At 41.8% G+C, this 14,362-nt stretch overlaps 5 non-coding genes across 5 annotated transcripts; all 5 read left to right on the top strand.

Annotated features, from left to right (window-relative positions):
• Positions 1–1,759: 1,759 nt before the first annotated feature.
• TRNAP-UGG (transfer RNA proline (anticodon UGG)) lies at positions 1,760–1,831 on the top strand. The gene has a single exon. It is a non-coding gene; the product is annotated as a tRNA-Pro (tRNA).
• Positions 1,832–2,103: 272 nt separating this feature from the next.
• On the top strand, positions 2,104–2,176 carry TRNAV-CAC (transfer RNA valine (anticodon CAC)). The gene has a single exon. It is a non-coding gene; the product is annotated as a tRNA-Val (tRNA).
• A 2,324-nt stretch (positions 2,177–4,500) lies between these two features.
• TRNAV-CAC (transfer RNA valine (anticodon CAC)) lies at positions 4,501–4,573 on the top strand. The gene has a single exon. It is a non-coding gene; the product is annotated as a tRNA-Val (tRNA).
• Positions 4,574–6,549: 1,976 nt separating this feature from the next.
• On the top strand, positions 6,550–6,621 carry TRNAP-UGG (transfer RNA proline (anticodon UGG)). Its single transcript has one exon. It is a non-coding gene; the product is annotated as a tRNA-Pro (tRNA).
• Positions 6,622–13,723: 7,102 nt separating this feature from the next.
• TRNAP-UGG (transfer RNA proline (anticodon UGG)) lies at positions 13,724–13,795 on the top strand. Its single transcript has one exon. It is a non-coding gene; the product is annotated as a tRNA-Pro (tRNA).
• The last annotated feature ends 567 nt before the right edge of the window (positions 13,796–14,362 follow it).

Here is a 14,362-nt window from a genome sequence, read left to right on the forward strand (position 1 = left end):
TAACATGGAGAATGTTGGCACCAACAGGAATCTTATTTTAGTGGAGTGTTTCTGGCTTGAGTGCAGAGGCCCTCGGCTCAATTCCAAGATGATCCTTCTCAGGGTGATGATACAAATGCATTGTCACCTTACGTTTAATGTCAGAATCATTTATTTCCAGTTGGTGGTGTAAGAATGTTTGCAACAGTATGGCGATTTTTCCTAGCCATGCATGAATGAAAGCATATCACTCGCCTTTAGGTGTTTTTCTAATACATTGATATTTGCATCTTCCTCCTAGCCTGCATGTTTGACTATCTTACAGGCTGCATGTAATAAGTATCACATCAGGGCCTTCTTCTACTCAATTCACAACTGTTCTATCACGACATAGATAAGAAAGCTGCATCTGCTTTTGTTGTGTAGTGGTAATCAGGTTTACCTGACGTGTGAAAGCCCCATGCTTTGAAAAGTACACAGTAACAAAGAAACCGATGACTTTTATAAAAAGGTGTCATGTGTGTCTCTTACTTTGCACAAAAAGTGCCAGAGATGACTTCATTTGCAGTCACTTGAAAAGTAGGATTCTCCAATAAATGGTAAATGGTTGAAACAAATCTGAAGAAATGCATGACATACCTGTGTGTGTGTGTGTATGCATGTATGTATATATAGGGAGAGAGAGAGCGTCAATATAAACAGACTTTATTTCAATCAAGCTGTCTTTCTATCCTTCAGGAGCAGAATGTTCTGATCATCAGCGCTCCAGAATGTAGTGTTTTCTTGGCAAGCATCACATATTGTGATGTGTTAGCTAAAAGTTCCATATCCTAGAGACTGATATATTCCTCTGTACTTGTACCTTGGGATTCATCAAAACCTGGCATCATAAGCAGCTTTCTCTGCCACAGACTGGACAGCGAAACAATTTAAAATATCCCAGAAAAAGAAAATAAGCATGCTTAATCAGAGCTTTCTGGACAGGAAGGACATTTGAGCAAGTGAGGAATATGCACTGCTTTTGTAATTTGCATAGGCAGAATAGAGACTTCTGGGAAAAGGCCGAAATTACAGTCACAGAAAATGGCTGCATCTATAGAGAACGCTAAGAAGTGTGGCAGCTTTTCCTCTGACCCTGGCCACTTTTACAAGCAATCCTATGATAGTCAGCAGGACCCACCCTAAAAAGGAAGGGGCATCCACTTGGACCCTTTCCACCTTTTCTAAATCTCGCCTGATCGAGCCTGATTGAGCACTGATTGAGCAGATAAGCACATGTCATTCTCATTTCAGAAAGGTATTGGTTAGCTTGCTGCTAGCAGCTCAGTTATGTTATGATGTTAGAGGCTATGCAAGGAATGCTTTAGTCCAGCGATATGCAGTTTTTATTGCGCCTTGCATTCAGCAGGAAGATCTTTAGCTTGAATCTGTGGCCTAGGTATTCACCTTGGTATTTCTTTTGGCACAAAGTGAAGGAGTATTTAAGAGAAAATGCACAATGTGTTTCTTATGTTGTTATGAACAACTTGTTACTCTTTCTCATTAAGCTTCAGCCACTGAAGAAATATATAAATAAGGGCTGACTTCCTGTAAGACGTGTCCAAAGCTGGGACGGAATAAAAGGAGACACTTGTAAATGATAGTGCTATCGTTTGAGAAAGGGTAAGTTGAGACTGACTTTCATGCGTATTCACAGACCAAGCATCATAAAGATACCAGCATGATCTTCATTGCGGGCTTAGAGCCGGTATTAGCTTTTGAGAGGTAAGAGGATTTTGAGGGCTCGTTGGTCTAGGGGTATGATTCTCGCTTTGGGTGCGAGAGGTCCCGGGTTCAAATCCCGGACGAGCCCTTTTCTTGGTACTCTTTTCAAGTTGTTTTGAAGTTTGCGTTTCAAAACCAACATCAATTTTTTCTTTGCAGTAGTGGATAATTCTTTGCTAGAGTCTCATGCTTCAGCCCTGCCCAGTCTGAGCTAATACCAAACATCTGGTCTTGCATGGCATGTACGAGCGTTCAGCTAGGGATGTCGGGCAGGTTGCATGAAAGAAATCTAAAGCCAGAGGCCCATGGAATAGCCAGTTCGGAGCAGTTTCATTACAGAAAAATCAACTGTAGGTATCTGTTTCTGTAGTGTAGTGGTTATCACGTTCGCCTCACACGCGAAAGGTCCCCGGTTCGAAACCGGGCAGAAACAGTTGTTATATTGTGTTGGCTACAATGTTGATAGGTGCCGTTTTGCCATGGAATTGTCCATGCCCTGAAGATTATTTCATGCAATCTCGTTCCAAGAAAGGGAATTCTCTCAAAACACTAAAGTAATCGGCGTGTGGATGTATCTGTTGGTTCTCAGACCTTGCTTTCAAAAGAGCCCTGCAATCGGTTCACTGCTCACCTAGAACAAGCATTAACATGGAGAATTGTTGGCACCAACAGGAATCTTATTTTAGTGGAGTGTTTCTGGCTTTGAGTGCAGAGGCCCTCGGCTCAATTCCAAGATGATCCTTCTCAGGGTGATGATACAAATGCATTGTCACCTTTACGTTTAATGTCAGAATCATTTATTTCCAGTTGGTGGTGTAAGAATGTTTGCAACAGTATGGCGATTTTTCCTAGCCATGCATGAATGAAAGCATATCACTCGCCTTTAGGTGTTTTTCTAATACATTGATATTTGCATCTTCCTTCCTAGCCTGCATGTTTGACTATCTTACAGGCTGCATGTAATAAGTATCACATCAGGGCCCTTCTTCTACTCAATTCACAACTGTTCTATCACGACATAGATAAGAAAGCTGCATCTGCTTTTGTTGTGTAGTGGTAATCAGGTTTACCTGACGTGTGAAAGCCCCATGCTTTGAAAGTACACAGTAACAAAGAAACCGATGACTTTTATAAAAAGGTGTCATGTGTGTCTCTTACTTTGCACAAAAAGTGCCAGAGATGACTTCATTTGCAGTCACTTGAAAAGTAGGGATTCTCCAATAAATGGTAAATGGTTGAAACAAATCTGAAGAAATGCATGACATACCTGTGTGTGTGTGTGTATGCATGTATGTATATATAGGGAGAGAGAGAGCGTCAATATAAACAGACTTTATTTCAATCAAGCTGTCTTTTCTATCCTTCAGGAGCAGAATGTTCTGATCATCAGCGCTCCAGAATGTAGTGTTTTCTTGGCAAGCATCACATATTGTGATGTGTTAGCTAAAAGTTCCATATCCTAGAGACTGATATATTCCTCTGTACTTGTACCTTGGGGATTCATCAAAACCTGGCATCATAAGCAGCTTTCTACTGCCACAGACTGGACAGCGAAACAATTTAAAATATCCCAGAAAAAGAAAATAAGCATGCTTAATCAGAGCTTTCTGGACAGGAAGGACATTTGAGCAAGTGAGGAATAAGCACTGCTTTTGTTAATTTGCATAGGCAGAATAGAGACTTCTGGGAAAAGGCCGAAATTACAGTCACAGAAAATGGCTGCATCTATAGAGAACGCTAAGAAGTGTTGGCAGCTTTTCCTCTGACCCTGGCCACTTTTACAAGCAATCCTATGATAGTCAGCAGGACCCACCCTAAAAAGGAAGGGGCATCCACTTGGACCCTTTCCACCTTTTCTAAATCTCACCTGATCGAGCCTGATTGAGCACTGATTGAGCAGATAAGCACATGTCATTCTCATTTCAGAAAGGTATTGGTTAGCTTGCTGCTAGCAGCTCAGTTATGTTATGATGTTAGAGGCTATGCAAGGAATGCTTTAGTCCAGCGATATGCAGTTTTTAATGCGCCTTGCATTCAGCAGGAAGATCTTTAGCTTGAATCTGTGGCCTAGGTATTCACCTTGGTATTTCTTTTGGCACAAAGTGAAGGAGTATTTAAGAGAAAATGCACAATGTGTTTCTTATGTTGTTATGAACAACTTGTTACTCTTTCTCATTAAGCTTCAGCCACTGAAGAAATATATAAATAAGGGCTGACTTCCTGTAAGACGTGTCCAAAGCTGGGACGGAATAAAAGGAGACACTTGTAAATGATAGTGCTATCGTTTGAGAAAGGGTAAGTTGAGACTGACTTTCATGCGTATTCACAGACCAAGCATCATAAAGATACCAGCATGATCTTCATTGCGGGCTTAGAGCCGGTATTAGCTTTTGAGAGGTAAGAGGATTTTGAGGGCTCGTTGGTCTAGGGGTATGATTCTCGCTTTGGGTGCGAGAGGTCCCGGGTTCAAATCCCAGACGAGCCCTTTTCTTGGTACTCTTTTCAAGTTGTTTTGAAGTTTGCGTTTCAAAACCAACATCAATTTTTTCTTTGCAGTAGTGGATAATTCTTTGCTAGAGTCTCATGCTTCAGCCCTGCCCAGTCTGAGCTAATACCAAACATCTGGTCTTGCATGGCATGTACGAGCGTTCAGCTAGGGATGTCGGGCAGGTTGCATGAAAGAAATCTAAAGCCAGAGGCCCATGGAATAGCCAGTTCGGAGCAGTTTCATTACAGAAAAATCAACTGTAGGTATCTGTTTCTGTAGTGTAGTGGTTATCACGTTCGCCTCACACGCGAAAGGTCCCCGGTTCGAAACCGGGCAGAAACAGTTGTTATATTGTGTTGGCTACAATGTTGATAGGTGCCGTTTTGCCATGGAATTGTCCAAGCCCTGAAGATTATTTCATGCAATCTCGTTCCAAGAAAGGGAATTCTCTCAAAACACTAAAGTAATCGGCGTGTGGATGTATCTGTTGGTTCTCAGACCTTGCTTTCAAAAGAGCCCTGCAATCGGTTCACTGCTCACCTAGAACAAGCATTAACATGGAGAATTGTTGGCACCAACAGGAATCTTATTTTAGTGGAGTGTTTCTGGCTTTGAGTGCAGAGGCCCTCGGCTCAATTCCAAGATGATCCTTCTCAGGGTGATGATACAAATGCATTGTCACCTTTACGTTTAATGTCAGAATCATTTATTTCCAGTTGGTGGTGTAAGAATGTTTGCAACAGTATGGCGATTTTTCCTAGCCATGCATGAATGAAAGCATATCACTCGCCTTTAGGTGTTTTTCTAATACATTGATATTTGCATCTTCCTTCCTAGCCTGCATGTTTGACTATCTTACAGGCTGCATGTAATAAGTATCACATCAGGGCCCTTCTTCTACTCAATTCACAACTGTTCTATCACGACATAGATAAGAAAGCTGCATCTGCTTTTGTTGTGTAGTGGTAATCAGGTTTACCTGACGTGTGAAAGCCCCATGCTTTGAAAGTACACAGTAACAAAGAAACCGATGACTTTTATAAAAAGGTGTCATGTGTGTCTCTTACTTTGCACAAAAAGTGCCAGAGATGACTTCATTTGCAGTCACTTGAAAAGTAGGGATTCTCCAATAAATGGTAAATGGTTGAAACAAATCTGAAGAAATGCATGACATACCTGTGTGTGTGTGTGTATGCATGTATGTATATATAGGGAGAGAGAGAGCGTCAATATAAACAGACTTTATTTCAATCAAGCTGTCTTTTCTATCCTTCAGGAGCAGAATGTTCTGATCATCAGCGCTCCAGAATGTAGTGTTTTCTTGGCAAGCATCACATATTGTGATGTGTTAGCTAAAAGTTCCATATCCTAGAGACTGATATATTCCTCTGTACTTGTACCTTGGGGATTCATCAAAACCTGGCATCATAAGCAGCTTTCTACTGCCACAGACTGGACAGCGAAACAATTTAAAATATCCCAGAAAAAGAAAATAAGCATGCTTAATCAGAGCTTTCTGGACAGGAAGGACATTTGAGCAAGTGAGGAATAAGCACTGCTTTTGTTAATTTGCATAGGCAGAATAGAGACTTCTGGGAAAAGGCCGAAATTACAGTCACAGAAAATGGCTGCATCTATAGAGAACGCTAAGAAGTGTTGGCAGCTTTTCCTCTGACCCTGGCCACTTTTACAAGCAATCCTATGATAGTCAGCAGGACCCACCCTAAAAAGGAAGGGGCATCCACTTGGACCCTTTCCACCTTTTCTAAATCTCGCCTGATCGAGCCTGATTGAGCACTGATTGAGCAGATAAGCACATGTCATTCTCATTTCAGAAAGGTATTGGTTAGCTTGCTGCTAGCAGCTCAGTTATGTTATGATGTTAGAGGCTATGCAAGGAATGCTTTAGTCCAGCGATATGCAGTTTTTAATGCGCCTTGCATTCAGCAGGAAGATCTTTAGCTTGAATCTGTGGCCTAGGTATTCACCTTGGTATTTCTTTTGGCACAAAGTGAAGGAGTATTTAAGAGAAAATGCACAATGTGTTTCTTATGTTGTTATGAACAACTTGTTACTCTTTCTCATTAAGCTTCAGCCACTGAAGAAATATATAAATAAGGCTGACTTCCTGTAAGACGTGTCCAAAGCTGGGACGGAATAAAGGAGACACTTGTAAATGATAGTGCTATCGTTTGAGAAAGGGTAAGTGAGACTGACTTTCATGCGTATTCACAGACCAAGCATCATAAAGATACCAGCATGATCTTCATTGCGGCTTAGAGCCGGTATTAGCTTTTGAGAGGTAAGAGGATTTTGAGGGCTCGTTGGTCTAGGGGTATGATTCTCGCTTTGGGTGCGAGAGGTCCCGGGTTCAAATCCCGGACGAGCCCTTTTCTTGGTACTCTTTTCAAGTTGTTTTGAAGTTTGCGTTTCAAAACCAACATCAATTTTTTCTTTGCAGTAGTGGATAATTCTTTGCTAGAGTCTCATGCTTCAGCCCTGCCCAGTCTGAGCTAATACCAAACATCTGGTCTTGCATGGCATGTACGAGCGTTCAGCTAGGGATGTCGGGCAGGTTGCATGAAAGAAATCTAAAGCCAGAGGCCCATGGAATAGCCAGTTCGGAGCAGTTTCATTACAGAAAAATCAACTGTAGTATCTGTTTCTGTAGTGTAGTGGTTATCACGTTCGCCTCACACGCGAAGGTCCCCGGTTCGAAACCGGGCAGAAACAGTTGTTATATTGTGTTGGCTACAATGTTGATAGTGCCGTTTTGCCATGGAATTGTCCAAGCCCTGAAGATTATTTCATGCAATCTCGTTCCAAGAAAGGGAATTCTCTCAAACACTAAAGTAATCGGCGTGTGGATGTATCTGTTGGTTCTCAGACCTTGCTTTCAAAAGAGCCCTGCAATCGGTTCACTGCTCACCTAGAACAAGCATTAACATGGAGAATTGTTGGCACCAACAGGAATCTTATTTTAGTGGAGTGTTTCTGGCTTTGAGTGCAGAGGCCCTCGGCTCAATTCCAAGATGATCCTTCTCAGGGTGATGATACAAATGCATTGTCACCTTTACGTTTAATGTCAGAATCATTTATTTCCAGTTGGTGGTGTAAGAATGTTTGCAACAGTATGGCGATTTTTCCTAGCCATGCATGAATGAAAGCATATCACTCGCCTTTAGGTGTTTTCTAATACATTGATATTTGCATCTTCCTTCCTAGCCTGCATGTTTGACTATCTTACAGGCTGCATGTAATAAGTATCACATCAGGGCCCTTCTTCTACTCAATTCACAACTGTTCTATCACGACATAGATAAGAAAGCTGCATCTGCTTTTGTTGTGTAGTGGTAATCAGGTTTACCTGACGTGTGAAAGCCCCATGCTTTGAAAGTACACAGTAACAAAGAAACCGATGACTTTTATAAAAAGGTGTCATGTGTGTCTCTTACTTTGCACAAAAAGTGCCAGAGATGACTTCATTTGCAGTCACTTGAAAAGTAGGGATTCTCCAATAAATGGTAAATGGTTGAAACAAATCTGAAGAATGCATGACATACCTGTGTGTGTGTGTGTATGCATGTATGTATATATAGGGAGAGAGAGAGCGTCAATATAAACAGACTTTATTTCAATCAAGCTGTCTTTTCTATCCTTCAGGAGCAGAATGTTCTGATCATCAGCGCTCCAGAATGTAGTGTTTTCTTGGGCAAGCATCACATATTGTGATGTGTTAGCTAAAAGTTCCATATCCTAGAGACTGATATATTCCTCTGTACTTGTACCTTGGGGATTCATCAAAACCTGGCATCATAAGCAGCTTTCTACTGCCACAGACTGGACAGCGAAACAATTTAAAATATCCCAGAAAAAGAAAATAAGCATGCTTAATCAGAGCTTTCTGGACAGGAAGGACATTTGAGCAAGTGAGGAATAAGCACTGCTTTTGTTAATTTGCATAGGCAGAATAGAGACTTCTGGGAAAAGGCCGAAATTACAGTCACAGAAAATGGCTGCATCTATAGAGAACGCTAAGAAGTGTTGGCAGCTTTTCCTCTGACCCTGGCCACTTTACAAGCAATCCTATGATAGTCAGCAGGACCCACCCTAAAAAGGAAGGGGCATCCACTTGGACCCTTTCCACCTTTTCTAAATCTCGCCTGATCGAGCCTGATTGAGCACTGATTGAGCAGATAAGCACATGTCATTCTCATTTCAGAAAGGTATTGGTTAGCTTGCTGCTAGCAGCTCAGTTATGTTATGATGTTAGAGGCTATGCAAGGAATGCTTTAGTCAGCGATATGCAGTTTTTATTGCGCCTTGCATTCAGCAGGAAGATCTTTAGCTTGAATCTGTGGCCTAGGTATTCACCTTGGTATTTCTTTTGGCACAAAGTGAAGGAGTATTTAAGAGAAAATGCACAATGTGTTTCTTATGTTGTTATGAACAACTTGTTACTCTTTCTCATTAAGCTTCAGCCACTGAAGAAATATATAAATAAGGCTGACTTCCTGTAAGACGTGTCCAAAGCTGGGACGGAATAAAAGGAGACACTTGTAAATGATAGTGCTATCGTTTGAGAAAGGGTAAGTTGAGACTGACTTTCATGCGTATTCACAGACCAAGCATCATAAAGATACCAGCATGATCTTCATTGCGGCTTAGAGCCGGTATTAGCTTTTTGAGAGGTAAGAGGATTTTGAGGGCTCGTTGGTCGAGGGGTATGATTCTCGCTTTGGGTGCGAGAGGTCCCGGGTTCAAATCCCGGACGAGCCCTTTTCTTGGTACTCTTTTCAAGTTGTTTTGAAGTTTGCGTTTCAAAACCAACATCAATTTTTTCTTTGCAGTAGTGGATAATTCTTTGCTAGAGTCTCATGCTTCAGGCCCTGCCCAGTCTGAGCTAATACCAAACATCTGGTCTTGCATGGCATGTACGAGCGTTCAGCTAGGGATGTCGGGCAGGTTGCATGAAAGAAATCTAAAGCCAGAGGCCCATGGAATAGCCAGTTCGGAGCAGTTTCATTACAGAAAAATCAACTGTAGGTATCTGTTTCTGTAGTGTAGTGGTTATCACGTTCGCTCACACGCGAAAGGTCCCCGGTTCGAAACCGGGCAGAAACAGTTGTTATATTGTGTTGGCTACAATGTTGATAGGTGCCGTTTTGCCATGAATTGTCCAAGCCCTGAAGATTATTTCATGCAATCTCGTTCCAAGAAAGGGAATTCTCTCAAAACACTAAAGTAATCGGCGTGTGGATGTATCTGTTGGTTCTCAGACCTTGCTTTCAAAAGAGCCCTGCAATCGGTTCACTGCTCACCTAGAACAAGCATTAACATGGAGAATTGTTGGCACCAACAGGAATCTTATTTTAGTGGAGTGTTTCTGGCTTTGAGTGCAGAGGCCCTCGGCTCAATTCCAAGATGATCCTTCTCAGGGTGATGATACAAATGCATTGTCACCTTTACGTTTAATGTCAGAATCATTTATTTCCAGTTGGTGGTGTAAGAATGTTTGCAACAGTATGGCGATTTTTCCTAGCCATGCATGAATGAAAGCATATCACTCGCCTTTAGGTGTTTTTCTAATACATTGATATTTGCATCTTCCTTCCTAGCCTGCATGTTTGACTATCTTACAGGCTGCATGTAATAAGTATCACATCAGGGCCCTTCTTCTACTCAATTCACAACTGTTCTATCACGACATAGATAAGAAAGCTGCATCTGCTTTTGTTGTGTAGTGGTAATCAGGTTTACCTGACGTGTGAAAGCCCCATGCTTTGAAAGTACACAGTAACAAAGAAACCGATGACTTTTATAAAAAGGTGTCATGTGTGTCTCTTACTTTGCACAAAAAGTGCCAGAGATGACTTCATTTGCAGTCACTTGAAAAGTAGGGATTCTCCAATAAATGGTAAATGGTTGAAACAAATCTGAAGAAATGCATGACATACCTGTGTGTGTGTGTGTATGCATGTATGTATATATAGGGAGAGAGAGAGCGTCAATATAAACAGACTTTATTTCAATCAAGCTGTCTTTTCTATCCTTCAGGAGCAGAATGTTCTGATCATCAGCGCTCCAGAATGTAGTGTTTTCTTGGCAAGCATCACATATTGTGATGTGTTAGCTAAAAGTCCATATCCTAGAGACTGATATATTCCTCTGTACTTGTACCTTGGGGATTCATCAAAACCTGGCATCATAAGCAGCTTTCTACTGCCACAGACTGGACAGCGAAACAATTTAAAATATCCCAGAAAAAGAAAAAAGCATGCTTAATCAGAGCTTTCTGGACAGGAAGGACATTTGAGCAAGTGAGGAATAAGCACTGCTTTTGTTAATTTGCATAGGCAGAATAGAGACTTCTGGGAAAAGGCCGAAATTACAGTCACAGAAAATGGCTGCATCTATAGAGAACGCTAAGAAGTGTTGGCAGCTTTTCCTCTGACCCTGGCCACTTTTACAAGCAATCCTATGATAGTCAGCAGGACCCCCCTAAAAAGGAGGGCATCCACTGGACCCTTTCCACCTTTTCTAAATCTCGCCTGATCGAGCCTGATTGAGCACTGATTGAGCAGATAAGCACATGTCATTCTCATTTCAGAAAGGTATTGGTTAGCTTGCTGCTAGCAGCTCAGTTATGTTATGATGTTAGAGGCTATGCAAGGAATGCTTTAGTCCAGCGATATGCAGTTTTTAATGCGCCTTGCATTCAGCAGGAAGATCTTTAGCTTGAATCTGTGGCCTAGGTATTCACCTTGGTATTTCTTTTGGCACAAAGTGAAGGAGTATTTAAGAGAAAATGCACAATGTGTTTCTTATGTTGTTATGAACAACTTGTTACTCTTTCTCATTAAGCTTCAGCCACTGAAGAAATATATAAATAAGGGCTGACTTCCTGTAAGACGTGTCCAAAGCTGGGACGGAATAAAAGGAGACACTTGTAAATGATAGTGCTATCGTTTGAGAAAGGGTAAGTTGAGACTGACTTTCATGCGTATTCACAGACCAAGCATCATAAAGATACCAGCATGATCTTCATTGCGGGCTTAGAGCCGGTATTAGCTTTTGAGAGGTAAGAGGATTTTGAGGGCTCGTTGGTCTAGGGGTATGATTCTCGCTTTGGGTGCGAGAGGTCCCGGGTTCAAATCCCGACGAGCCCTTTTCTTGGTACTCTTTTCCAAGTTGTTTTGAAGTTTGCGTTTCAAAACCAACATCAATTTTTTCTTTGCAGTAGTGGATAATTCTTTGCTAGAGTCTCATGCTTCAGCCCTGCCCAGTCTGAAGCTAATACCAAACATCTGGTCTTGCATGGCATGTACGAGCGTTCAGCTAGGGATGTCGGGCAGGTTGCATGAAAGAAATCTAAAGCCAGAGGCCCATGGAATAGCCAGTTCGGAGCAGTTTCATTACAGAAAAATCAACTGTAGGTATCTGTTTCTGTAGTGTAGTGTTATCACGTTCGCCTCACACGCGAAAGGTCCCCGGTTCGAAACCGGGCAGAAACAGTTGTTATATTGTGGTGGCTACAATGTTGATAGGTGCCGTTTTGCCATGGAATTGTCCAAGCCCTGAAGATTATTTCATGCAATCTCGTTCCAAGAAAGGGAATTCTCTCAAAACACTAAAGTAATCGGCGTGTGGATGTATCTGTTGGTTCTCAGACCTTGCTTTCAAAAGAGCCCTGCAATCGGTTCACTGCTCACCTAGAACAAGCATTAACATGGAGAATTGTTGGCACCAACAGGAATCTTATTTTAGTGGAGTGTTTCTGGCTTTGAGTGCAGAGGCCCTCGGCTCAATTCCAAGATGATCCTTCTCAGGGTGATGATACAAATGCATTGTCACCTTTACGTTTAATGTCAGAATCATTTATTTCCAGTTGGTGGTGTAAGAATGTTTGCAACAGTATGGCGATTTTTCCTAGCCATGCATGAATGAAAGCATATCACTCGCCTTTAGGTGTTTTTCTAATACATTGATATTTGCATCTTCCTTCCTAGCCTGCATGTTTGACTATCTTACAGGCTGCATGTAATAAGTATCACATCAGGGCCCTTCTTCTACTCAATTCACAACTGTTCTATCACGACATAGATAAGAAAGCTGCATCTGCTTTTGTTGTGTAGTGGTAATCAGGTTTACCTGACGTGTGAAAGCCCCATGCTTTGAAAGTACACAGTAACAAAGAAACCGATGACTTTTATAAAAAGGTGTCATGTGTGTCTCTTACTTTGCACAAAAAGTGCCAGAGATGACTTCATTTGCAGTCACTTGAAAAGTAGGGATTCTCCAATAAATGGTAAATGGTTGAAACAAATCTGAAGAAATGCATGACATACCTGTGTGTGTGTGTGTATGCATGTATGTATATATAGGGAGAGAGAGAGCGTCAATATAAACAGACTTTATTTCAATCAAGCTGTCTTTTCTATCCTTCAGGAGCAGAATGTTCTGATCATCAGCGCTCCAGAATGTAGTGTTTTCTTGGCAAGCATCACATATTGTGATGTGTTAGCTAAAAGTTCCATATCCTAGAGACTGATATATCCTCTGTACTTGTACCTTGGGGATTCATCAAAACCTGGCATCATAAGCAGCTTTCTACTGCCACAGACTGGACAGCGAAACAATTTAAAAATATCCCAGAAAAAGAAATAAGCATGCTTAATCAGAGCTTTCTGGACAGGAAGGACATTTGAGCAAGTGAGGAATAAGCACTGCTTTTGTTAATTTGCATAGGCAGAATAGAGACTTCTGGGAAAAGGCCGAAATTACAGTCACAGAAAATGGCTGCATCTATAGAGAACGCTAAGAAGTGTTGGCAGCTTTTCCTCTGACCCTGGCCACTTTTACAAGCAATCCTATGATAGTCAGCAGGACCCACCCTAAAAAGGAAGGGGCATCCACTTGGACCCTTTCCACCTTTTCTAAATCTCGCCTGATCGAGCCTGATTGAGCACTGATTGAGCAGATAAGCACATGTCATTCTCATTTCAGAAAGGTATTGGTTAGCTTGCTGCTAGCAGCTCAGTTATGTTATGATGTTAGAGGCTATGCAAGGAATGCTTTAGTCCAGCGATATGCAGTTTTTATTGCGCCTTGCATTCAGCAGGAAGATCTTTAGCTTGAATCTGTGGCCTAGGTATTCACCTTGGTATTTCTTTTGGCACAAAGTGAAGGAGTATTTAGAGAAAATGCACAATGTGTTTCTTATGTTGTTATGAACAACTTGTTACTCTTTCTCATTAAGCTTCAGCCACTGAAGAAATATATAAATAAGGGCTGACTTCCTGTAAGACGTGTCCAAAGCTGGGACGGAATAAAAGGAGACACTTGTAAATGATAGTGCTATCGTTTGAGAAAGGGTAAGTTGAGACTGACTTTCATGCGTATTCACAGACCAAGCATCATAAAGATACCAGCATGATCTTCATTGCGGGCTTAGAGCCGGTATTAGCTTTTGAGAGGTAAGAGGATTTTGAGGGCTCGTTGGTCTAGGGGTATGATTCTCGCTTTGGGTGCGAGAGGTCCCGGGTTCAAATCCCGGACGAGCCCTTTTCTTGGTACTCTTTTCAAGTTGTTTTGAAGTTTGCGTTTCAAAACCAACATCAATTTTTTCTTTGCAGTAGTGGATAATTCTTTGCTAGAGTCTCATGCTTCAGCCCTGCCCAGTCTGAGCTAATACCAAACATCTGGTCTTGCATGGCATGTACGAGCGTTCAGCTAGGGATGTCGGGCAGGTTGCATGAAAGAAATCTAAAGCCAGAGGCCCATGGAATAGCCAGTTCGGAGCAGTTTCATTACAGAAAAATCAACTGTAGGTATCTGTTTCTGTAGTGTAGTGGTTATCACGTTCGCCTCACACGCGAAAGGTCCCCGGTTCGAACCGGGCAGAAACAGTTGTTATATTGTGTTGGCTACAATGTTGATAGGTGCCGTTTTGCCATGGAATTGTCCAAGCCCTGAAGATTATTTCATGCAATCTCGTTCCAAGAAAGGGAATTCTCTCAAAACACTAAAGTAATCGGCGTGTGGATGTATCTGTTGGTTCTCAGACCTTGCTTTCAAAAGAGCCCTGCAATCGGTTCACTGCTCACCTAGAACAAGCATTAACATGGAGAA

The sequence above is a fragment of the Triturus cristatus genome, chromosome 8 (genome assembly GCF_964204655.1).
Source record: "Triturus cristatus chromosome 8, aTriCri1.1, whole genome shotgun sequence".
Classification (NCBI taxonomy): domain Eukaryota; kingdom Metazoa; phylum Chordata; class Amphibia; order Caudata; family Salamandridae; genus Triturus; species Triturus cristatus.